This window comes from Pleurodeles waltl, chromosome 1_2 (genome assembly GCF_031143425.1).
Source record: "Pleurodeles waltl isolate 20211129_DDA chromosome 1_2, aPleWal1.hap1.20221129, whole genome shotgun sequence".
Taxonomy (NCBI): domain Eukaryota; kingdom Metazoa; phylum Chordata; class Amphibia; order Caudata; family Salamandridae; genus Pleurodeles; species Pleurodeles waltl.
In genome coordinates this window covers 521,325,209-521,351,726 of record NC_090437.1, presented here as the reverse complement: position 1 = coordinate 521,351,726, position 26,518 = coordinate 521,325,209, and the positions used below count along the sequence as shown (strand labels likewise).

The 26,518-nt window shown below is 47.2% G+C and overlaps 1 protein-coding gene across 1 annotated transcript in view; it reads right to left on the bottom strand.

Moving 5' to 3' along the window:
• SLC7A11 (solute carrier family 7 member 11) overlaps window positions 1-26,518 on the bottom strand; it is a 622,701-nt gene that overhangs the window by 189,318 nt on the left and 406,865 nt on the right. The window lies entirely within an intron of this gene.

Here is a 26,518-nt window from a genome sequence, read left to right as displayed (position 1 = left end):
CAGGGCTGAGTGGGAGCATTTATGTGTCTTGGGGGAGAGGGGGAAGAGAAGCTGGGAGAGGACAAACAGGTTGTGTGAACGTATGTTGGCAGGTGTCTGCAAGTAAGGTGGGAGTGCTGCATGTGGTCGTGATGGTGGTTGTTGCAAGTGGGGTGCATGTCTGCGTGTCTACTGTTGTGGTGACTGTGGGCAAAACAGAAGTGGTGGCAGGATCTGGGAGTTTGGATGCAGTGCTGGGAGGTGTGAGTGGTGATGTGAATGTAAGGCAGAAGGTGGTGCAGGAGACAGGGGAGGCATTGACTGTTGTTTTGTCTGCTTTCGAGTGTTGAGTGTGTGAATGCCTGTGGTGTGTCTTGTGGCACCTGTGTGTGTGTTTGCGTTCCTTGTGTGGTGTTTTGGGTAAATGCCTGTTTGAATCTGTGGGTAGGATGGGTGAGGGAAGAGGGATCTGGGATTGGGCACAGGTAGTTGCAGGGAGGATAGAAGTAGTAGGGACACTAGCTGCTGTCAATGAGGAGGCCAGAGCCTGAAACGATCTCTGTAGGCCAGCCAAGGTACTGTGAATACCTTTCAGGTAGGCATTGGTCTGTTGCATCTGGGATGCCAGGCCCTGAATGGCATTCACAATGGTTTACTGCCCCACAGAGATGGATCTTAGGAGGTCAATAGCCTCTGCATTGAGGGCAGCAGGGTTGACTGGGGCAGGGGCTGAGGTGGCTGCGGCAAAGGAGACGCCCACCCTCCTGGGTTAGTGGACATGGGCATCTGGCCGAGGAGCTAATGGGAGGGAGGTGCTGGTAAGGGAGGTGGCAGATAAGGATGTTGCTGAGCTGGTCTCAGAAGGGTCTGACACTGCCAGGGAGATGCTTCAGTTCCTGTCTACCCAGGGGTGCTGCCCTCGCCCTCCAACCCACTGGTCCCCTCCGTGTCTGTGCTCTCCGCCTCCTGTGTCCCATGGGCTACAGCCTCCCCAATTGCCAGTGCCCCAACTCCTTCGCCTGCTGATGCTAATGCACACATGGGAAGAAGAGGACAAGGAGGGAGGGTGGTAGAGCATGAAAGGGAGCACAGAGCCAATATCTACACATCAAGCATATATCAACACATCATTAGCCATAAACAAAGCAATTACAGGTATGCAAAAGCTGTTACAGTACCACATTCATAAACACTCCCAAATAGCTACCCACAAGTAAGTCAACACAACCATCACAGATGGTCAGCACAACTCAGGATCTGCTGCATAGTGGCATGCTTCCATGAAACTAGATCATGCTAAGGGAATCCCAGAGTAACAACCTTGCAATTTGATGCCAACCTGTGTATGCCCTCACAGAACCAAATTTTCAGGATCAGAACTGTACCTGACAGTTACTTTCACCCAGTCCAATCCCAGATAGTACAACTTTACACGTGCCTGGCAGCCTTAGGTACATACACTACGATTCTAACATACCTACACATCTTTTACACCAATGTCCTATCTACATTCCCTATCATATGTATACTAGACATCTACCTTTAACCATCACACTCATCCTTTCCATTCAAAGTGTAATAACATGTGAACTACAGTCTGTTACTCATCCTCTTGTGGCTGCTGTGTTGCCCCCAAGTGCCCATCCAACCCCGGGTATGCCACCACCAGTATGCAGGCCATTAAAAAGATCAAGGTCCAACAGGCACCCCTTCCTTGTTGGGAGGCCATCCCCAACTGGGCCTCCATGATCTTCCGGGCCCAGCATCTCAGGTTCTCCAACTGCTTCCTGAAGTAGGTGCTCCACAGGCTATGGACCCCCAGGGTCCGCACTTCCTTGGTAATGGCTTTCCACATTAATTTTTTCAGATGGGCGCTGACCTGGATGGGAGATACAGTAAGAAGGGCACAGTCATGTAGAGACATCATGCAACAATATGATAGGACCACAAAGAGTACTCGCACACTTCCATCCACAACAGGGCACCTACACTTCCTATTCCAGCATGCGTGTCTGATGCATCAACCTCAATAGGGTATGCAACATGCACATACCATCATGCACACACAACCATGTTGCTACCAGTAGACCAATATGCAACCTTCTTGCTGTTTAGGACCCCCATACAGCTTTGTGTACAGGTGTAGGACCCATCCACAAGTGTCAGGATTTCCTCCTGTGTGAAGGCAGGGGCCCTCTCCCCTGTTACACACGCCATTGTGGCTTCCAGGTGCAGGACAGAGCAGCACATATAGTGTAGGTCTGGTTGGCTGGAGAGTCAGGAGTCAAGTGAGACAGGCTGTAGAAAATAGCAGTCATGGCGGTCTGCACCGTCACCGCCGGCGGTCATCATCATTGGCCCCCGTTTACCATAGAAAACATTGTTAACCACTGAGGAGTTGCACGGTGGTTTCAACCGCCTACTGCCATGATGACATACGCCGGCGGAATGGGCTCACTGAAATATTCCTCTGCATGCTGGACAGGCAGCAGACATCTGACACATCTATTGTTCAGTTTAAAGTCACACATGTCTGTAACAGCTCATGCAGGCAATGTACATGCCAAGCAGAAATGGTGGTGTAAAATATCAGTCATATCTAGTCAGTTTTACCTTCAGAGTAATGAGGAATATTTTGCTGAGTCATGAGCAGCCTATGATAGTGTAGTAGGTGAAATGGTGACTGTACATTAATAATGAGAGGACACTAGACACCACTAATATTTGGTGTATGCACTCCAGATGACATCAGTGGTTTGTCATTTTGTTTGAACAGTTTCTCATCAAATATCCAGGTCTGAGTCAGAAACCTGTTTTCAGGTATGATGCATATTGACGATGTCTTGTCACAATATGAGATAAATGAAGTGTAATCGTGCTCACACATGTGTTGTTTGCTAAACCTAAATACCAACCACTGTGGAGGCAGAGACATGCATCTGTGTACCGGCCCCTGGATGACCTTGCCACCATGGTAGACAAACACATCATAGTCGCCTATCATCTCAACCGTGCAACTATCATGGAACTGTGTAGCCAGTTGGACTCAAATCTACTGCCAGCCATCCAACAACCTACAGCCATTCCTCACACTGTGCAGGTGTTATCCGTTCTCCACTTTTTGGCCACTGGCTCTTTCCAATGGACTGTGCGATTGTCAGTAGGTTTGTCTCAACCTATGTTCAGTCTTGTGTTGTCGAAAGTCTTGCTTGCCCTTCTGAAACATGTTGACAGCTACATAAAATTTCCCCATCCTGAAGATTCCTCCATGTGAAGTCTGACTTCTACGCAATGTGGCACATCCCTCATGTAATAGGAGCCATAGATGGTACCCATACTGCATTGGTACCACCTAGGGACAATGAGCAAGTGTACATGAATAGGAAGAGCTATCATTCTATGAATGTGCAAATGGTCTGTTTAGCAGACCTATATATCTCACATGTGACAGCTAAGTTTCCTGGCTCTGTACATGATTCCCACATCCTCAGGAAAAAGCAGTGTCCTACATATGATGACACGCCTACAGAGGGATAGAGGCTTCCTCGTTGATGAGTATGAGTGTGTGTACAATCACAGTGACCACACCAACCCTACACTTTCCACTCTGAACATAGCAGGGCTGTGGCAGATGTTTCCACTATCCACAGATGATTCAGGGTATCCTAATCTGTCCTGGCTACTGACAGCGGTGAGGAATTCCAAGGACCGGGGCACAGAATCGATACAATGACACTCATGGGAGGACGAGAAGGGTCATTGAGTGGACATTCGGTCTTCTGAAGGTGAAGTTCCGGTGTTTGCACGTCTGGAGGTTCCCTGATCTACTCACCTCAGAAGGTGTGCCAGACTGTTGTCGCCTATTGCATGCTGCACAATTTGGCACTAAGGAGGCATGTGCATTGCTGGAAGTGGAGGGTGTAGAGGATGTAGCAGTAGCAGTAGAGGGGGAAATGGACAGTGACAAGGATGGGGGCAAGGATGATGTTGTCACAAGATCTCAGCTCATCCATCAATACTTCCAGTGACATTCTGGTAGGTTTCCATCTCAATATACCACTTATCATGCTAAACTACAGTATGGGTGTCATTTGTAATCCATCTCTGATGTCAGCAGTGTCATGTCGGAGTTAGGTACAGCAGTACAGTGTTCCTGATAGGTGGGTACATATGGGCTGAAGTAGCACTGCCATTGCTATTGTCTGTCTATATGAATTGATGTCACTGACTATCCAAATCCCTTATGTGCTATGTATCATACAAATAAGTTGGAAGTGACAATGGAATATTCCTTCTTCACAGCTGTCCGCATACATCACCTTATGGTACGGTTTACCCAAATTTATATATTCCCAGTTTTGTCATACTATCAGTGAAGGATACCACACAGATAATTGTGATAGAAAGCATTTCACTTATGTGTCATGTCTCCAAGGCAGGAATAGTGTGCTGTGTTCAGTTTTGATTAAAAAAAATGCTCTGTGTGTTGTTGTTAGTAGGTATATTAGTGGACACTTACTATTGCAGGTGCATGTGGTACTGCTTTGCTATGGTGATCTATCATAATAGATTGTGTGTTGACACCTTTACACAGGAGTGCTGTCGCTGGATGCTGAGTTCCGTTTCCTCTCTGCTACCTGTGGACCCAGAGATGTGTTGACATTGACACTGTGCATCTGACAATGTACTATATGGACAAAGGCTTCACAGATTTTACTTTTCGCACAACACTGGAATACTACATAACATCATTGTTTGTTCATAGTCACTTATTGAATACAAAAAAACAATTGTGTTGATGTATATTTATTGTTATAACAATGGGATGGGTTGGTGCTAAGGAGTGGTGCAATGGTGTATGAAATCATCAGGTTGTTAGTCCAAGCATTTGGTAGCACAGCTCCAGTTTCTGGAGTAATAGGTAATGGGAATGTGGCAGTAGTCAGACCCCAAGGTGTCTCTGTGTCACACAAGACGGACAGTTCAGGAGAGGCTCATTTTCTGGCAGTGGGGTTTGGTCTTGGCTCCAGTCCCTGCAGGATGTCTGGGTCTGCGTCCATGTTTGCATGGGGGTTCCTCATCTACTGTTGGAGGGTCACCATCCCAGTAGCTGCAGCAGATGTAGAGGGCTGCTCAGGACTGCGGCTACTGGTAGGGGCCTAGTGGTGGGAGGAGGACTCACGCAGGATGGATATCAACTCTGGCATGAAGCCTCTGATGGAGGCCATGGTGGCATTGTGTTCCTCCCACTCCCGCATGGCCTCCTGGTGGTACAGGGTTTGCAGCCTTTGGTGTTCCCCCAACATGGTGACTCTCTAACCCATCTTGTCCTGGGATTGGTGGAATTCTCCCAGGACTTGTGCAATGGCCTCCTGGGCAAGTGGATCCCTGGGCTAGCCCACCCTTTGCCCCACAGAGCCCTCCCACTGGCCCTAGCCCCCTGTGCCTGTGTCCCCCACACAGTATGCCCACTACCACTCACAACAGGACCTTCTTCGTCTTGAGTGGTGGTTGATGACTCAGGCCCCTGTAGAGGTGGAAACACCATTGACTGATGTGGCCTGGGACACTGGTTTGGGGGCATCGGGCAACTGTTGTTGTGACTGCTACACTAGTGGGGGACTCTATTGTGGCCTGGGTGAGGCTAGTGGAGGGAGACTGCCCAGAGGTGCTGGATTGGCCAGGGAGGTCATCCAGTCCCAGACATCATGTGTCACTGTCATTGCTGGGTTCTTCCTCTGGTGGAGGACTGGGTGTTTCTGGCACTGCTGACGGGTGACATTATCAGTAGTACCTGTGGATGACAGGAATTGTTAGAGACATCTACCTCATTTGTTTGCCATAGGCTGCTAAGTGAGTGCTATTTGGCATGCTGCAGTCTGCAGGGCCACCTAGGAGAGGGGGTGTACATTGTTAGGTTGATAACGTGTGATGCATTGTGGGATTCGTAGTGCTTCATGCTGAGCATGCATTAGGAGCATTTCTGGGTGCAGACGTTAGGACTAGGGTTGGTGGGGTTGGGTTCTGTGGCCATGCAGGGAGTGGGGACTAATACAATACAGGTATACTGACTACAAGATGATTGTAGGTGACTTACCAGTCTCCAGTCCTCCGGGGATTCCACTGAGACCCTCAGGATGCAATGTTGCCAAGACCTTCTCCTCCGATGATGTCAGCTCGAGGGGAGAGGTGGGAGCCCACCACCAGTCTTCATGATCATGAGTTGTTGCTTGGACGCCATGGATCTGACCTTCTCTCTCAGGTCGTTCCACCTCTTCCGGATGTTGTCCCTTGTGTGTGGATGCCTTCCCACTGAGTTCACCTTGTCAATGATCCACTGCCACATCTCCAACTTCCTGGCTATGGATGTCTGCTGGATCTGTGCACCGAATAGCTGTGGCTTTTCCATGAAGATTTTGTCCACCATTGTCTGAAACTTGTTTTCTGTGAAACGGGGGTTCCTTTGTGGGGACATGGTGATGGTGAGGTGTGCGTTTGTGTGTAACTGTGTAATGTGCAGTGTGATACATGAGGAGTATGCAGGTGGCTGTGTTGTGCAGTGCGTACATCTGAGTGGCCATCAAATGTCTCCTAATTGTTTGTTGTAGCAAAGTGTTGTGGGTTGAGTGTGTTTTATGGTGGTGTCAGTGGGATGTTTGTATGTGTATCAGGTGTGGGGTATTCAAATTGGCCAGTGTGGTGCTGTATTGTTGTGGAGGTTCCATTTCAACTGCGGCAGTACGCTCTGCCATTGGCTTACCTTCGCGCTTCGTGCACTGTGCTGATTTATGGGTCATATTATGGTGGGCAGTCTGTTTTTGGCTTTGGGGTGTGGCTGGTGCTACTCCCTCTCTCCCACCATTGTTAAGCCTGGCATGTGGGATTTGTGGCTGTAGTCTGGCGATTTTGTTTTTGTGAGTCGTATTAGGGTGGGTGGATTACCGCCGCCGTTGTGGTATTGTGGTGGCAGCCAGCACGGCGGTATTCGGAAAATACCGCCAAGGTTGTGATGAGGGCCTGCATCTATTTCATCCAACTCGGCTCCTTCATTTAAGGTTTCACACTGATCTCTCAAGCGGTAGCCCAAAAAAAACAGGTTTCCAAAAGTGTTATTTCCCATGTAAATTTTGCTCTCCAAAATCTCAAAAAACAGACTGATTGAAGTCACACAAAATTTAGCAAAATATTAGAACTTTACTCAGTGTACTTTTTATGTTTTGGTGTGAATCCGTTTAGCCATTTTCAATAAATCAGCTTTCAAAAAGGTTGGGCATAAAGGGGTTAAAAAGTTAGGTATACCTGGACTGTTGGTTACCTCAATGCACAGACCCAGAGTGAAAGGATATGTAATAGGGCACACAGATAAACGCACTCATTTATACAGCACACATTTGGACTACTCAAAGGTAAATTCTAGAGTGGTGGAGCACAGCGTTACACTTCAGAAACATCTAATATTATAGACCGCAGTGGAAAGTTGCGTAACATTGCAACAAGAAAAAACTACCCTAAGAATCCATTGAGGAAGAATCCCAAAAAGGTAGGATGCAGCCAGTGCTGTACTGGTAAAGACATGCCGTGCAGACATCACAACAAAACAATTCTGGCATAGCTCCTCTGTATTTTAGATGGAAATATGCACAAAACTTAAACACAGGTAGCAATTTTAACAGTGCTATCCGGTATATTCACATAACTAACTGTAATAAAAATAAAACACCTTCAATATTAGGACATACTCATGATGAAAATAACTGCGAGTTCTCGTTTTATCTTTACCATTGAAAATCATAGAATTAGGATGGCGTACTCCCATACATTGTGGGCAGAATCGCTAATATAGCTTGAAACCTCCTCACTGTATGCAGTGCAGCTTGCTCTGATGTTGCAAAATATGTTGTCTGCAGCTCTTCAAATGGTGTGGTCATATAAACTAAGTAATAGGCAACATTTTGAATGTAATGTCTATTTTCAACTTTGAAATAGATAGTATATCTGAACAGCGCAACAGTAGCTTGAGCTAGCTGGGCCATAGGACTTCCAAAAACATGAATTCATGTGAGGAGTTGTCAGTGTCTTTGCTTTCGTGACTATAACTACCCTGTAATATAAAAGACAATGCAGTGACTGTCGCCATTAAGATGTCCATGGTATTATTAATAATATATCTATTGTTATTACTGATGGTGTTGAAAACCCAGCGGGGGCTCCTCCGCTAAGCGGAGGAGCGTTGAACCACTGCTCTGAGCAGTGCAAAAAAGGAAAAATAAAATGATAATAACAGAATGTTTAGGGCCTGTTTAGGGCCTGTTTAGGGCTTGACTGGGCTGTGTCACGGGGAGGAGGGGTGTGTGCACCATATGTCAGGTACCACTAAATAAATACCCACAGCCAATACCCACCTCAGCACAGGCTTTGCAAGAAACAGACCTTGCAAGTGGCTTTCACAGAGCTGCAGGTCAACAACATAGCACTAGCCACCAGCATGGCTCCTCTGGATGGGAAGTGGACGGCAAATGCCTCTGCAATAAAAATTTATCAAGTTCCCAACCTCTTCACCTTACATGCAGGAGATAACAAGATTAAGCTTTTTAAAATTCATTGTCTGGAAATTGGCCTGTGTTTTGCTAGTAGGGTTAAGCGGCTCAGTAGGGACCTGACTTAGGCCCTCATTATGACATTGGTGGTAAATCCCACTTACCGTCGTGGTGAAGGCTGCCAACATACCGTCGCGGAGGTGAACATCCGTTCGCCATATTATGACACACTCACACTAAACCAACAGAATAATGCCACAAACACATATTCGCTAGACCAAAGGTTATAGGTAAACTGTCGGTACGAATACACATACCGTTACACCAACAAAACAACACCCTCCACATTATGACCCATGAATCACCATGGCGGACATTTAACGGCAGTAAACCATTGGTGTACCACACGGGCATTGTCAGAATGACCACCCAAAGATATAACAACACAACATTGGCCAAAACAAAAATCAAACACCTGACACTGATACACACACCACACCAGCCCACAGCACTATAAAGCACACACCCACATTACCCACAACCCTTTATAAACACGTAAAATAGCCAAGAGATAGCCACTCAAATCAGAGACACAACTACACACATACCACAAGCACCCATCCATCCGTCACGCACGCCACCCCCCCCACATTACTCAACACCCACTGCACAATACACACCACACAACACTCATGTCACCACAAAGGCACCCCTGTTTCACAGATGAGGAGTTGCGGGTCAAGGTGGAGGAAATAACCAGGTTAGAGCCACAGCTCTTTGGAGCACTGGTACAGCAAATCTCCATTGCCAGGAAGATGGAGCTATGGCAGAGAATCATGGACAGGGTGAACGCCATGGGACAGCATCCACGAACAAGGGATGACATCAGGAAGAGGTGGAACAACCTATGGGGGAAGGTATGTTCCATGGCAGCAAGGCACCAGCTCGCCATGCAGAGAACTGGCAGTGGACACCCACCTTCTCCCCAACAGGTGGCAACATGGGAGGAGCAAGTCTTGGCAATACTGCATCCTGAGGGACTCACTGGAGTTGCCAGAGGACTGGACACTGGTGAGTCAATATTTACTACCTATCCGCCCACAGACCTCCATGCCACCACCACCCCTCACCTTGACACCCATCACTCCACTCCATCCCACACAGTGCACCACCATAATTGACTAACCTGAATGCCAAGCCCTGCATGCCATACCCACTACATGAACATCCCTCTCAGTCCTGCATGTACACCCACCACCAATGCATGCACAGGTATGGAGAACTAACAATCCCACAAGACATCACCATACACAAACAAAGGTGGCAGGGCGACAGCAATGACATAGGGGAAGCTAGGGATGTAGAAAAAGTCACAGACATGTAGCATAATAAACCACTTACATCCCCACAGGTGCCCCAGCCAATCTCAGTGGCAAGGAGGTGCCACGGCCACCCAGTCCCCACCAGATGATACCCCCAGTGATGACAGTAAATCTGGACTTCTGGATCTGTATGAACTTCCTGGCCCATAAGGGACCACTGGTCAGTCGGCTACCCCAGGCCACACCCACTCCACCACAGGGCCTCCCCCCTCAGTATCCGACACCACAGCAGCCACCCAAAAATCCCCACACCTCTTTCCCCATGACACATCAATTAGCAGTTTTCCACCTGTATAGGGACCCCAGTCCACACCTCACAGCCAAGACAATCAGGGTCCTGGGGTCAGTGGCAGTGGGCACATCATTCAGGAGACACAGGCACAGGGGGACAGGGACACACAGAGGACAGCTGTGTACCAGGGGAAGGACAGGCCTAGGGAACCAACTGCCCTGGAGACACTCACCAATGTCATGAGGGCTTACCAACAATACCAGGACAAGATGAGTCAGATGTTAAACATCATGCAGGAGAACCAGCTGCTGCAAGAGGAACACCACCAAGAGATCAGGGAAGATTTGCAGGCCCTCAACCCTACCATGGCCTTCATAGCAGGGGTGCTGGGCAACATCATGAGGGACTACACAGCACACCAGCGGGCCCCTTCCACTAGTGAGTCAACTGAATAGCCCACCACATCTGCTACAGCTAGTGGACAGGTGGCCCTGCCACAGGACCCACTGGCCACCAGCACCCCTCCCCCTGCAGAAGGTGAACCACCCCACAAACGTTCCCTGCGAACCAGACAGATGCCAGAGACACTTGCCAAGACCAAGACCACCGCATGGAAAAAAGCCCCTCCCGAATGTCGCCCCTGTGTTCCACTCTGTCACCTTGTCCACTTTGACCTGCCATTGCTCCCCTTCCTATGGCCCTTTGGACACTGGACCTGTGCTACAAACAGATTGGACCAATACCCTGGACCTACCTCTACCATCACCCCATTCCATTGCACTATTCCTTCTATATTTGTCACTATAATAAACATCCTTGAACACAACTTGAGTGATAGTGCTTTATGTGACGAAAATGTGCAATTATAGTAACAGTTTCATCTTGTGCAATTGTCTTTAACTTTGCGATTGCATACAAATATTGACTTGCAGCTGTCTGTAGTCATCACATCAGTACACAGTTGTAACCACACCAACATCTGGAAAATGAGAAGGCTTAGGTGACAGTCAGTTGAGATAGTAAGGCAGTGACTGCCATCATTCTACAGCCACATTGAAAATATAAATAATCAGAGGAATGGTCAGTTCCACTGTCTTACCTGTGTATTATTGGAAGTACTGCCATATGACTGATGTCCTGTTGGCCACATGCTCATCCTCTGTCTCCTCATTCTCACTGTCCTGAGGGTCCACTGCTGCCACAGGACCATTTTCACTCTCCTCCTCCTGCAGATAGGACACATGTCGTCTGATGGCAAGGCTGTGCAACATGTAGCATACAACAACTATCTGGCAGACCTTCTAAGGGGAGTAGCAGAGGGATCCACCTGTCAGATGGAGGCACCTGAACCTGGCCTTCAGGAGGCCGAAGGTCCGCTCAATTGTTCTCCTGGTTCACCCATGAGCATCGCTATACCTATTCTCAGCCCATATCCTGGCATTCCTTACAGGAGTCAAGAGCCACGGCAAGTTTGCGTGGCCAGAGTCACCTGCAAGAATTGAGGAACAAACATTATCCTTGCACAATGGTAAGGGGCATGACTCCTGAAGGCATACACTGACATGCACTGGGTGGGGACTCAGGTTCACCGATTAGCCACACCCTGTACCTCTGTAGTTGTGCCATTACATTTGGGATACTGCTATTCCTCAAAATGAAGGCGTCATGCACCGACTCAGGATACTTGGCAGTGACTTTGGAGATGTACTGGTCAGCCAGGCACACCATTTGCACATTGAGTGAGTGTAAACTATTCCAATTCCTGAAAACCTGTTTATTGTGCCAAGGGGGGACAAATGCTATATGTGTCCTGTCAATGGCCCCAATAATATTTGAAATATGTCCCATTGCATAGAATCCAGCTTTCACAGTGGCCAAATCTTTCACTTGGGGGAAAGCGATGTAGCTGCACATGTTTGAGCAAGGCAGACAAAACCCTTGCCAGCACTATTGAAAACATTGGCTGTGACATTCCTGCTGCCAAGCCCACTGTCACTTGGAAAGAGCCAGTTGACAGGAAATGGAGCACAGATATAACTTGCACAAGAAGGGCTATCCAAGTGGGATGACTGATAGCAGATATCAGATGAGGCTCCAACTGAGCACACAGCTCTGTGATTGTGGCCCTGTCCAGTCTATAGGTGAGTATTATGTGCCTGTCCTCGTGTGTAGCCAAGTCCACAAGGGATCTGTACACGGGGGCTTGCCTCATCCTCCTATTCCTCTGCAGTGGCAGGTACCTAAGGGACACAAAAGTGAGAAGGGAGTGACAAACTGAACAATGGAAAGACCACCCCAGTGTACATTGAGCTTGTATGTAATTGGACTATGTAAATGGCAATGTATGTACAATTGATAGCAATGACGCAGTTTTCAATTTCAGAATCTAGACACCATAAACTGGCGACTGCCTGACCTGTATGTAGGGGCAGGTGGAAGTGATGTAACTCCGCCTGCGTTGGGCGTCCTGGTGGAAGGCGGTCTTGCACCACTGTGCTATTTGTCATTGACTTTCTTGGGGCTCTGTGGAGTACAGTGTCCAATGAGGATTACCGGTGGCGGTGAGGATGTACACCGCCGTGGACGTGACCACCATTTTCTCTCTATGACCTCACTTGATTCCAGGACAACAACTGCGTGTGCTGCTGTGACCTGGGTCTGGCACCTCCCATGGCCTGTGTGACAGGGGAAAGGGCCCCTGCCTTCACTTCAGAGGAGTTGGAGCACCTGGTGGATGGGGCCCTACCCCTGTATAGACATCTGGATGGGCCTCCAGACCAACAGGTGAGTACACCATGGGGACGATGCATGCGACAAGGGTGCATGGAGATGTGTGTGTGCCGGCAGTGTGTAATTTGGGTGGGGGGGTGGCCGGTGGTAATGTACATGCACAGCGTCGGGTGATGTGTGTGCCATTTGAGGGGAAATGGTATTTGTGGGCAATATGTGTGACAAACTGGATTGTATGTTTATGGTGTCCTCCTGTCTGTATTTCCTCTGCAGGTCAGCACCCATCAGAAGAAGGGATTGTGGCATGCCATTGCCAAGGACATGCAGACCTTGGGGGTTTCTAGAAGGTGGAGCACCCGCTGCAGGAAACGGTGGGAGGATCTGAGACTCTGGGCCCAGAAGGCTGTGGAGGGCCAGCTGGGGATGGCCTCCCAATGAGGGAGGGGTGCCCTTCGGAACCTGACCCCCCTGATGCCCCACATACTGGTGGTGGCATACCCAGAGCTGGATGGGCGCTTGAGTGCAGGGCAGCAGCCATAAGGGAGTGAGCACAGTATGTGTAACAACCATCTTTGTTGCCTGGTATGGGATCCTGGTGGTGGGTTTCAGTTAGTGGGCGTCCCTTAATGCCAGCTCAGACATTGCTGCTTGGTCCAGCACAGGGTAAATAGGTGAATGGAAAAATCTTGTTAACTAGCCAGGTGGCATTTCATGTCAGACAGGGATTAGTAGGACCCAGGGGTGCTGATGGTGGTGGTTGGCTCTCATCTTGCTGTTATACCTAGCCAATGGAATGCCAGTGCGGTGCATAGTGCCAATCTTCATCCCTGTGTGTAATGGTAATGTGTATGCCATCTGTAGTGTTGGTGCTGTAATTGACCTAGAGCTCCCTTTCTCTTTCTCCCCCTAGTTTCTTCTGTCATCCTGGCCAGGTGTGCATTAGTATCATCTTGTGAAGGAGCAGGGGCAGGAGCAGGGGCACTGGCTACTGAGGGAGCTGCAGCACACGGGACCCAAGAGGCAGAGTCCACCGATGCCGACGGGACCAGTGGGACGGAGGGTGAGGGGGGCACCAGGGCAGGGACAGGAGGTGACAACTCTGATTCTGATTCTTCCTCCGATGGAAGCTCCCTGGTGGTGGCGGGCACCTCTAGAACCACCCCAGCTACAGTTGCCACCCCCATGCTAGCACCACCCTCCCAGTAGCGCCCCACCAAGTTGCCTCTGCCCACTCACCCAGGAGGGTGGACATCTCCTTCGCCCCAGGCACCTCAGGCCCTGCCCCAGTCAGCCTTGCTGCCCTCAGTGAGGAGGCTATTGACCTCCTGAGATCCATCTCTGTAGGGCAGTCAACCATAGTGAATGCAATCCAGGGACTGGCATCCCAGATGCAGCAATGCAATACCTACCTGGAGGGCATCCACAGTGGGTTGGCGGACCTATAGAGATTGTTTCAGGCTCTGGCCTCCTCTCTGATGGCAGCCAGTCTTCCTGGCACTACCATCCCCCCTCCAACTACCACTTCCCAGTCCAAGTTTCCTCAACCCCAACCCATCAAATACACACATACAGAGAAGCATGCACACAGAACATCACACAAAAGTGATACAGAAAAACAGAGGCAGCACACTTAAAGCCACAAGCGCTCATACAAACAACAGACAGTTACACACACAACAACATCCACTGCCTCCACTGTCTCCCCCTTCTCCTCCTCCTCCCCCACAGTCACATCCGCTCTCACACCTGCATGCACTGCATCAACAGCCACCACCACAATCACCACATCATGCAGCACACACCTCACCTGCAGACACCTCCACAACATCCATCCACACATCCTGTTTGTCCTGTTCCACCCTGTCTGCCCCTCCTAAGAGACACAAATGCTCCCACTCAGACACCAAACAGCCATTCACCTCACACACGCACACTGTCCATGCACCTGCACCCAAGTCCAGCAGACGTACACCTCCTACAGCCACTCCCTCTACCTCCACTCCCATCCCTCCTCCGACATCCTACCCCAACATCCCTAAGAAGCTTTTCCTTGCCCAAGTTGACCTCTTCCCTCCCCACCCACCCCCCCATCCTGCCTGTAAGAGCAGGGTCCCAACAACCCAGCCCAGCACCTCAGCCAAACAGTCTGCCACTGCTCCCACCAAAATGTCAGCTGCTGGCACAAAGGGGCCCTTGAGTGTGATGGCAGCCACTCTTAGTAAGTGCACAACTCTGACTCAGAAAGGGAGGACTAGGGTGGCGAAACGCAAGGGACAGAGGACGGGGTCAGTGGAGGCACCTCCGAGACCTGGAGGTAAGGACACCAGTCACATGTCAAAGGCCAAGGGGGCCTGTCACAAGAGGGAACATATGGATCCCCCTCCACCACCAAAGAAAGCCAAGGATCCCCCTCCACCCACAAAGGAAGCCAAGGTTCCCCCTCCAACACCAAAGAAAGCCAAGGAGCCACCTCCACCACCAAAGAAAGCCACGGAACCCCCTCCACCAGCAGAGGGCAAGGAGCCCTCTCCACCAGCAGAGGCACCCAAGGAGCCCCCTTCACCAGCAAAGGGCAAGGAGCCCTCTCCACCAGCAGAGGCACCCAAGAAGCCCCCCCCCACCAGCTGAGGGCATGTAGCCCACCCTCCAGAGACTGTTGGGCAGGAGCCCCCTCCAGAACCAGTGGGCATTTTACACACTCCAGAGACTGTGGCCTCTCACTTCCCTCCAGAGACTGCTGGGCAAGGAGCCCCCTCCAGAACCAGTGGGCATGATACCCACTCCAGAGACTGTGGCCTTTCACTCCCCTCCAGATATTTTTGGGCAAGGAGACCCCTCCAGAACCAGTGGGCATGTTACCCACTTCAGCTGAGGTGCCCCCCACCCCTCTTCCCTCTGAGGTGCCTGCCCATTTCCAACATGATGCCCCTGAACAGTGGAGTCCGGATTATGTAAGGAGTCAAGTCGGGCCTTGGACTGTGCCCTGTGGCCATGTGGCCCTTTGGTACTTTGGACTGGCCATTGGCTCAATCTGGACATTGACGCCTGCATTTACATTTCATGTTTCATAATGGTGGCTGTTGACAGCAAATTACAGTGTTCGTACATCAGAATTGTTATGTTGTGTGTGTGTGAATGGTGTCTGTTGTGCTTGTATGTGTCACTCTCCTTTTCCTCCCTCCCTCCCTTGTGTGCTAGGAGGCTGTACTCACCGTTGTCTTTGTTGGTGTTGGTGTTCCAGGATGGCCATGGCGTGGTAGAGCATTGGGAAGACTTGGAGTTCCGGTTCCGTGGCAGCGGTGGACTCCTCTGTGTCCCTGATAGTGAGTCTTTCGTTTTCTGTACTGTGTTTCCACCAGGCTTTTAATGGCATTGGTACCGCCCGGAAATCCTGGTGGTTTGCTATGTCATAATATGGTGGGTGGTACCTTGACTTCCGCCGTGGTCAGTGGTGTCAATGCCTGGCGGTTGGTGTGGTACATTGGCTGTCTATGGGAGATATCACTGCCATGGTCATAATTATTTGGTAATTACCACCAGGCTGTTGGTGGTATTACCACCACTTTAACAGTCACCACCAATGTCATAATGAGGGCCTTAATGTGTGTTTTGCCTTACTACTTAAACACAACCAAAAGAGAGTGTAAGAGGTATTGAGACTGGAAGGGCATTTTTATTTACCAAAATAATAGGTGCAGAATAAAGCCTTGAAATAAAATGTATGCCTAAAAATGAGAAAAGAAATGCAGTTAATTTTCCTTTCTGTGCTCTCTCAGCAGCCGAAAAAGCTCAAGGCAACAATATATGTAGACTTTATCTGAAGAATGCACCATCAAGGACATATTTTACTTGATTGCCTTTAGTGACCTATGATAACAATGTATTAAGAATAACTGTTAAAACTTGTTTGGAACATTTAACAATGGTCCATGCTGTAAAGTATATTCTTTTTAACCTTCACACATTCATAAGTTCATAGAATGAATAAAGGTTGCAATTTAAAATGACAAAATATGTTATTTTATGAATAATCTGAATAGAAAATAGCATATGAGAATGTAACTGTGATTTGCAAAATATACTTACACTAGCCATGAACTTTTTCTCTTCAGTTTCTTGCAATGGTGGGAAACGGCATCCAGTAGATAGTTTAGTTGCAACATTAGAACATGATAAATAAACTGTTTCAGAGCTGCTTTGTTTAGATAGTTTATGAAAATTTTGAAGTCCGATTGGACAACAAGTTGCAGAGATGAGGAAAGAAGTTACAAGTTACAAAATGGTTTTATTATAAAATATGCATCCTAGATTAGTGTGAGGAGCTTAGACTCATTCAGCATTGATCCTACTCCCCATTCTGATGCACTGTGACTTCCCGCAGATGCTCACTGCAATACTTCTCAGACTCACTTTGAGTTGTTTTAAATTTGACACTTAGATTCATTTTGGGATTATTTGCCTGAAACCAGTCGCAGTTGGCACCGGGGCATGGGGTGGGGTTTACAAAACAAAAACACAATTACAAAATAAAAGTAAACAAAAAAACCACTTACCTCAGTGATCGCCGTATTGCCACTCTTCTGGCTCCACTGCAGGCACAGGCTCCCAGACTACCCTCATGCTGCTGGCAGCATGGGAGCAGCATTAATATTGGGCTGAGCACCCTGGATTTGCACTTCCAGGCAGACTGGGGGCCTGCATCAGCTGTCTCTAACCCAGCAACGCAGCTCGATTGGAGACAGCTCATTAAGCATGTAAGATTGGCCACCCGGAGACGGCCGGACAAACCCTCATGCACACTGACAACAGTGCACACCACTTCCCCTTGTGCCTGTCATCCACCGTGGCCCCGGCCCCTAGCAAAATAAAATGATAATAAACATAGTTTATTATTGTTTTTTTCTAAAGATTTGCAGCTGCAGCTGCCGCTGGCGACTTAGTTTGCTCTGAAACTCTACTAAGTTTCTCCATTCTATTACATCTCTGAATTTACAAACTCTTTATGGGTTCTTCCGATTGCTTTATTATTTTTAATTTTACAGAACCATCCTTTTGATTAGAGAAATTAAATGTATGGAGCACTCTTTATGCATAGGTGTGTCTAACACTGATGGATTTATTGTTTTTTTATATACAATTTTGATTCTGTCAACAAACATGAGAAATTAAGGAAACTGGTAGTGCAAATGATATAGCTCCTTCCAACTCTCATCATTGATTAATATAAAATATCACTGATAAACTGATAATTGTTAAGGTTTTGATTTGCAGCTTCTACCTTCCTCATAACTTACCTCCAAGGTCTATTGCATAGTGTTCAGTAAACAAGGCGGAAAACTTTCAAACTATTTAGTCTGAATTTCTACTCTCACAGACCTTTGCATGTCCTCCCTTCCAAATGCAACTAAGGACAATAAAAAATGAAACAGCCTAAGAGATTCATGCCTGGCTATATCATATGTAACATACCATTGGACTATTAATAATATTAATAAATATTCATTTATTTTGGATGTTTCTGGAGGTCCAGTTCAGACTAAGAAATTGTTTACGGATTTACTGCATTAGAGTTCCCAAAAGTGGTTGAGTCCAACCTAGTGGCCTAGTGGTACTGTTCTATTGTGGTGAGAAAAAACGTCAATGATTAAGCATGCCATCATTTGGTGAGTGGAATATTTTTTCTTACTATTATTAACATTCCTATAGGATGTTACATAGGATATAGCCAGGCATGAATCTCTTAAGCGTTTGCATTTTTTTGTTGTGTTTAGTTTCCTTTACTACCGGTTCTGAGACCTGGATGGACCCGTCCCAAATAAAACACAGAAAAAACTGAAAACCAGTTCTGCATGAGAGCTGTGATCACATTCAAATATCAGAGGTTCAAGGAAAACTATTTCAAAGAAATAAATATTCCTTTTTAGATAATACGCATATGCTAGTCAATTTACCAACTAAGGTCCATATTTATACTATTTTAGCAGCGCTTTTGACACAAAAGCAGCACAAACTTATAAAATCCAATTATATTTTGTACGTTTGTACCACTTTTGCGTCAAAAAATGACGCAAATGTGGCGCTAAAAAAAGTATAAATTTGGGCCTAAATGTGTTTGTTCATGCCAAAATAGAAAAGGGGAAGAACTGTGTACTGTCACAGATTTAATTTCGTTCAGGTACTGCCAATGTAATGAAAGGAAACAAAACCAACAAAGGAATATGACACTCTGAGCCAGCCTGCCAACCTGTGAGATGTTGCATCAGACTTTTACATTCTAAGAAGAGTCAAGAGCTTCAAAAACATTTAATCAGGCTTGCCAAAAAATGTAGTATCTGTATATGAGGGGAGTTATTAGCAAACTGCCTCATATCTCATCCCAGTTTGCCCCTTTGCATTACGATATATGCGGTTCACAATTAGCACTTATTTCAAATTTGACTGTTGTTTTTCACCATAGTTGGTGCAGATAGTGCTATATATTGCTAGATACATGCATATGTTTCTGGATTGCGTCCTTCAATAGTAGAGAGCGGAGAAATTTAATCTGGGGTTGCTGGAAATGCTGCCTAAATCTTCACGGGTCACAGTACCACTCACAGGCACACCGGTGCATCTCCGAATCTCCTCAACTTGCTGGCTGAAGGGAGCCTTTTAAACAGAAGTGCTTACTTCATATTGTGTTCCGCATTTACCATAATGCAAAGGGGCGAACTGTCCTGGGATGTGAGGCAGTGTGCTCCCAGCCCCCGTTGTACATTGTAAATATATTTGCTCTGCAATCTTCTTTCACAGTTGTTGTTTTGTACTGATAGGTTTTCTTTTCTTGGTAATTGTTTCTAATGAAGACACTCACGGGGGTCAGTGACAGATGTCTTTACAGTGTACTGCATTTCTCCAAAGTAATATTAATCACACAAAAATCTGTCCAAAAAGAGTATTTTCATGCAGAATTTAAATGGAAGTTTTAGAGTTTCTAATCCCAATATTACATAAAGCATCGTTTGGTAAACAGCTCTGATAGCTGCAACAAAATATTTCTGCTCAGACTATTTTAAGAGGGCGTATTTTCTTAGGCTTTCCTTGACTCGCACAATTCATATTTACAGTGTTTTAGTGACTGCTGGCATTTAAATCAAATCCTCCTTCTTGACATTTCTTCTCAAGTCAATGAGTACCTGTCGGTGAAACTTCTAAGGTAATTGATGATTTGGAACGCTCTCATATATTTTAAGATGTTTGTAAAAGCGAGTTTACTTCAGAGGAAGACAGGCACACAATAGGAGGAAATCAAGAAGGATTAATACAAACGATGCAGAGAACCCATCTCCCTGTGTTTCTGCCTTTTGTCGTACCAGTAATTTATCCGCTCCCAGTTTATTCATCCGCTTCATAGTAATTTTAATTTAGCCCTGGCCCAGGCCTCTCATTGCTTAGCACCAAGCATGTTGCAGTGTATTTATGATCTGACCTGAAAGTAAGATCGAAATCAGAGCTGGAAAGAAATACAATGCATGCTAAATAAGTTCTAAGGGCCAGATGTAGCAATTTCCGATTTTACGAATCGGAAATAGCGAGTCGGTGCGACTCGCAATTTCCGAATCACAAAATCGGATGCAGTACGGTGTCTCAGACACCGACTGCGAGTCGCTATGGGGTCGCAAAGACCCACCTTATTAATATTAATGAGGTGGGTCGCATTTTGCGACCCCATAGCGAGTCCCTGCACTCACAGGGATGGTGGCCTGCTGAAGTCAGCAGACCTCCATGTCTGTGACTGCTTTTTAAATAAAGCAGTTTTTTTATTTTATTTTGCAGCCCGTTTTCCTTAAAGGAAAACGAGTTGCAAAATAAAAAAAATAACGAAACCTTTTGGTTTCGGTTTTTCAGAGAGTGCCTGCTCTGAAAAACCCTTATTGGCCACATTCACAAAGGGGAAGGGGTCCCATAGGGATTTTTCCCTTTTGCGAATGGGTTACCACCAGTGTGACGCTGGTGGTAACTGCGAATTGCTTTGCGACCGCATTCGCGGTCACAAAGCAATTTAGCATAGCGATGCAAATAGGAAGAGAACACCCCTACCTATTTGCGAGTCGCATTCACAATTTGCGAGTCGGTACTGGCTCGCAAATTGTGAATGTGCATCGCAAAAGGCATTTTGCATGGCACAAACTGTGATTTTCGCAGTTTGCACCATGCAAAATGCTTTCTACATCTGGCCCTAAGTGAGCCCTCCCATCTCTAAAAACTGTTGTAAATATTTAGCTAATTGGTGCATTTAGGGATCACTTCTGAATATATACTTTGCCAGGCACTGTGCCTAAAGTGTGCTGTCCACAGCCAAAGCGAGATCTGGGTAAATAACCTTTTGCTCATTTTTAATTACAGAACCTTTGCGAGGTTAGTCCCTTCTCCCAAAGCTTACTGGATATAGTGTAAACCTGGGATGTAAGGTCATTAATCAGCATCACTAATATCATTATTGTCAACGGTGATCTGATATATTGTCATACCTCACAACTCCTTTATAATGTCATTTGTGGCATTATGTGCGAGGTCATGTGCAGTACATTTTAATGAGCTCCTTCTTCATATATAGTCGCTCAAAGATTACCAGACATGGTGGAGTTCTCCATAGACCAGTAATTATTTTAAGAAAAAAACTATTATTTGTTTGATATTGTTGTAGAAGAACCTCTATTCTAACCTACAAGTACAAGTACTCAATGAACCAAAATCCTACAAGTACTCAGTAAACAAAGATCCACATGAGATGATTTACCAGATTTGAAAGATTGGTTTAAGACTGAAAGTAAGAAATTTAATGAATGCAAATAATTACTGATTCTCCCATACAAATCTGTATAATAATGACCACTTCTATATGTACAAAAGGAACCCGTAAAATTGATATGCATTATTATAATGGAAGGTAATAATCATATAGACGACAAATGTGATCACACATTTTGCCGGAAAAAATAAATCGCTGATTGTACCAATTATGGTAGCAACATCAATGATTAGCAATCTCTAATCAACCTACATTTCCTTTAGACAATCCCTTACATAAGTACATCCTTCTATATTTAAAGAGGAGGAACACTGTAGTAGCTGATACTACTCTCCAAACTCCCTCGGATCAATGCATTTCAACAAACCTTCACATTATTTAGGGCAACTGAAGTGTGGAAACCGGTCATTGGTAAAACAGCATCTGAAGTATAGCCTTCATTTTGTGGGAATGATAAATACCTTTATAATTGCTTGGTTTTATTTCTAGGTATTGTTTTGCAAACCTTTCTGCCTGCAGCGTGATTCAGTGGGCAAATGCTAGATGCTGGCTTCAGTGTATGACATGCAAGGTTCAAACCTGAGTCACAGAAAGGCCTTAAGCATTTTCTGTTTGATCACTTCAAATTCACGTATGTAATTGTTCATTAGATCTCTTATTTACTATTTTGAAAACTGTGGTATCAAGTTCTACATAAAAGTGAGCCTAATAGAATGTGCAAAGATTGCTTGAAGTCCATCAAACATAACACTACAACAACACTGCATCCTCTTCACCCTCAGTAATTTTAGACCAGTACACCATATCCATCAAAAACCCTTTTGTGATCTTTCTAACACTATCTTACACTTTTCAGCAAGAGCTCATCACAATAGCCATGCTATAATGACCCCTCAATACTTCAGCCCCCAGTTCAGCGCACTCAACCACATGCTATGTTACCCTGAAGACCCACTCTACTAAACACAATCCTCATACAGCCAAGCTATCACAGACACCAAGACCAACAGGAATAAGAAGAAGTGCTTAATGTCTCAACCTAATGAAGATCTTGAAGCCCTGAAATTACTCAATTTTAAGCATCAGCAAACTCAGGGCAACTTACTCCTCTGACCATTGACACAGCCACATTCTGAAGCAGAACACTGTTTAAGGCCCTAAATGATGGTGCTGATTCACTTCCACATATTCTCCAATAGAATATTCCATAGACAGGTGCAATGACATCAGCCTCTTCTTCAAAGAGAAAATATACAATACTAGAAAGCTATTGAAGACACAAAGGCATCAACATCATGCCCCTAATCTGCCCTGTCAAGCACCTAAATGGATACACTTCATCCCCTCATCATTAAACGACTATTATGCTCCAAACGTACCTCTACCCCAGATTACTGCTAAACACTGCCAATGCTGCATCCCTCAACAAATGTTTCCTGATGCACTGAAAACAGTACAGAGTTTTCACTGATTGAAGAAAGCCAACCTTAAACCCATTGGGCCTGACTCACAAACCACACTTTGTAGTATGTTTTGTAGCACTACATTAGTACTGCAATATGTGCTACAAAATGTTAATCACAAACCGCACTTCTACAGTAACTTACATTTTCTTGTAGTGACCTAAACTTTTGTAGCAAGTCCCTACCTCTATTATATTCTATGTGAGGGTGTTGCAGTACCAATAGTTGGTAATGTGCAATGCTGGGCTTACTACAAAGTAAATGTTACTACAAAAGTGTAAGTTACTACAAAAGTGCAGTGTGTGAGTTCTGAAAAGTAGTAAACTTGCTCAAATGTGTTAGCTTACTCACTAGTGTGTTACCTTTGTGAATAAGGCCCTTTGACCCTTCCAACATCTAATCCATCCCCATGTCTCCCCATTCTCTGCAAACCCATCATGAAGGCAGTAGCAGAGTAGCAGACCAGCAACATGGCCAGAGAAGTGCAACATCACTTTGTTACATTGTCAGTCCACTCTCAATTACCATCTCCAACATCTACACACTGTTAGAAATTGGGTCTCTAGTTGGCAGATGAATGCACTCTGTCCAAATAGGGGACCACTATCCTGGTCAGGGCAGGTAAGATACACACTAAAAGTTTATCTGTCCTCACCCTTTCAGAGTTTGGCACAGAGCAGTCAGGATAAACTAAAGAGGCAATGTGTGAATTATTTGTGCACACACAGTAACACAGCGAAAACACCCCAATAGGACTCCACACCATTTTAGAAAAATAGCCACTATTTATCTGGGTCAAACAAGACCAAAGCAAAAAATATCCATCATACACAAGTCAAATTATGAATGTTAAAGGTTAGATCAAAATGCAGTGCTTAAAAGACAATGGCCCTCATTACAACCCTGGCGGTCGGTGGTAAAGCGGCGGTAAAACCGCCAACAGGCTGGCGGAAAAATCAAATGGAATTATGACCATGGCGGGAACCGTCAACATAGACAGCCACTTTAACACTTCGACACCCACGGTGGTACAAACAAACAGCATGGCAGTCACCGCCAACAGACAGGCGGAAGACAATGTACCGCCCACACTATTATGACAGGCCAATCCGCCACCTTTTCCGGGGCGGATTCAACACGAACAAAAACACAGCAGAAACAGGACTTGGAAGGGAACACACACACCTCTACACAGCCCACGAGGAACCAGGACGCCATGGAGCCTGAACTCCAAATACTCCCTGCGATAGTCTTCCTGCTCCTCTACCAGGAGCCCGACCGATGGTGGCGACGACCACGGTGAGTACTACACCTACAGCACGGGGGAGGGGGGAGGGAAAAGAGAGTGACACACACACGCAACACGCAACACCCCCACCCCCACCCTCACCCACAACAACACACAAACCAATACATGCTGAAACATTAAATTTACACCCCCCAACCCCCCCCCCCCGGAAGAACGCAATGACAAAAGCAAATGATTTGAACGATTGTAATCATGTAAAATCCATTAGTCAAAACTTTATATGCACTATATACATATGTACACCAAGAATTCAAATCCAGTTACTGCACCTATATAGTCCGTGGACCACTGGGCCCAAAATGCATGGGCGAAGCACACACTCGATACCCGATAAAAACGGAGAGAACACTGCAGGGGCATCAGATCGAAATAAAACAGGCACCTCAGGGGGAAGGGAAGGGGGCACCTCAGCAGAATGAGTGCACGGCGCCAGCACCACGAGGGGGCTCCATGCCCATTATTGTATCCTGGGGACTGCAAAGCCATAGTCTCTCAAGTCTTTCCAGTGGGTGGTTTGCATAACTTCTGTATCCTGGGGAGTTCCAAGCCACAGTCTCTCAAGTCTCTCCAGTGGGTGGTTTGCCCACTGCTTTATCCTGGGGAGTGCAAAGCCACAGTCTCACAAGTCTTTCCAGTGGGTGGTTTGCCCACTACTGTATCCTGGGGAGTGCAAAGCCACAGTCTCTCAAGTCTCTCCAGTGGGTGGTATACCCACTGCTTTATTCTGGGGAGTGCAAAGCCACGGTCTCTCAAGTCTCTCAAGTGGGTGGCCCACTGCTTTATTCTGGGGAATGCAAAGCCACGGTCTCTCAGGTGGATGCCTTTCTCCACTGGTTCTGGACGGGGCTTTGTGCCCAGAGTGCTTCATCCTGCCAAGGACTGAGGTAGTGGATGAATCTCTGCACTGGTTCTGGAGGGGGCTTGGTGCCCAGAGTGCTTCATCCTGCCAAGGACTGAGGTAGTAAATGTGATACTCCACTGATGGTGGGGCAACATCGAAGCTGCCCAGGCCCCTGGAACTGACCACCAGCCTCATACGAATTACCACTGGGGATGGCAGCCATGTCTGCGGTGGTGTCACTGGCTCAGGATGTCGCGTGGCCGCTGGCGGCGGGGTCAGTAGTGGCAGTGCTTGCAGCGGTCATTGGGGCGGCGGTGCTTACGGCGGTCATTGGGCCAGCGGTGCTGGTGGCGGCCTCACTGACTGCAGTGCAGGTGGCTGGCTCACTGACTGCCGTGCTGGTGGCTGGCTCACTGACTGCCATGCTGGTGGCTGGCTCACAGACTGCGGTGCTGGCGGCAGTGTGAGTAGCGGTGGTGCTGGTGATGGGCTCACAGACTGCGGTGCTGATGGCGGTGTGAGTAGCAGCAGTACTGGTGGCGGGCTCACAGACTGCGGTGCTGGTGGCGATGTGGGTAGGTGCGGTGCTGGTGGCGGGCTCACAGACAGCGGTGCTGGCAGCGGTGCTGGCAGCGGTGTGAGTAGCGGCGGTGCTGGTGGCAGGCTCACTGTCTGCGGTGCTGCTGAAGGACACAGTGGGGGTGATTCTAACCCTGGCGGTCAGTGATAAAGCGGCGGCCAACCCGCCAACAGGCCGGCGGTCCAAAAAATGGAATTCTGACCCTGGCGGGAACCGCCAACACAACCCGCCACATTAACACTCCGACCGCCACGGTGGGACAAACAAATAGAGCGGCGGTCACCGCCAACAGACAGGCGGCAGACAATGTACCGCCCACACTATTATGACCGGCCAATCCGCCACCTTTTCCGGGGCGGAAGCACCGCCAATAAAAACACGGCGGAAACAGACTACGAACGGGAAAACGCGCACCTCTACGCACTCCACGAGGAAGGAGGACAGCATGGAACCCGAATTAAACATCCTACCTGCTCTCGTCTACCTGCTCATCTACCACGAGTACGAACGCCGGCGCAGACGACAACGGTGAGTACTGCACCTACGACACAGGGGAGGGGGGAGGACGAAAGGTTACGTGCACACACATACGCGATACACCCACCCCCCCAAACCATGTACACACCAATGCAGAGCAACAAGTCACAGTGACACCACCCAAACCCCCGTGAAAA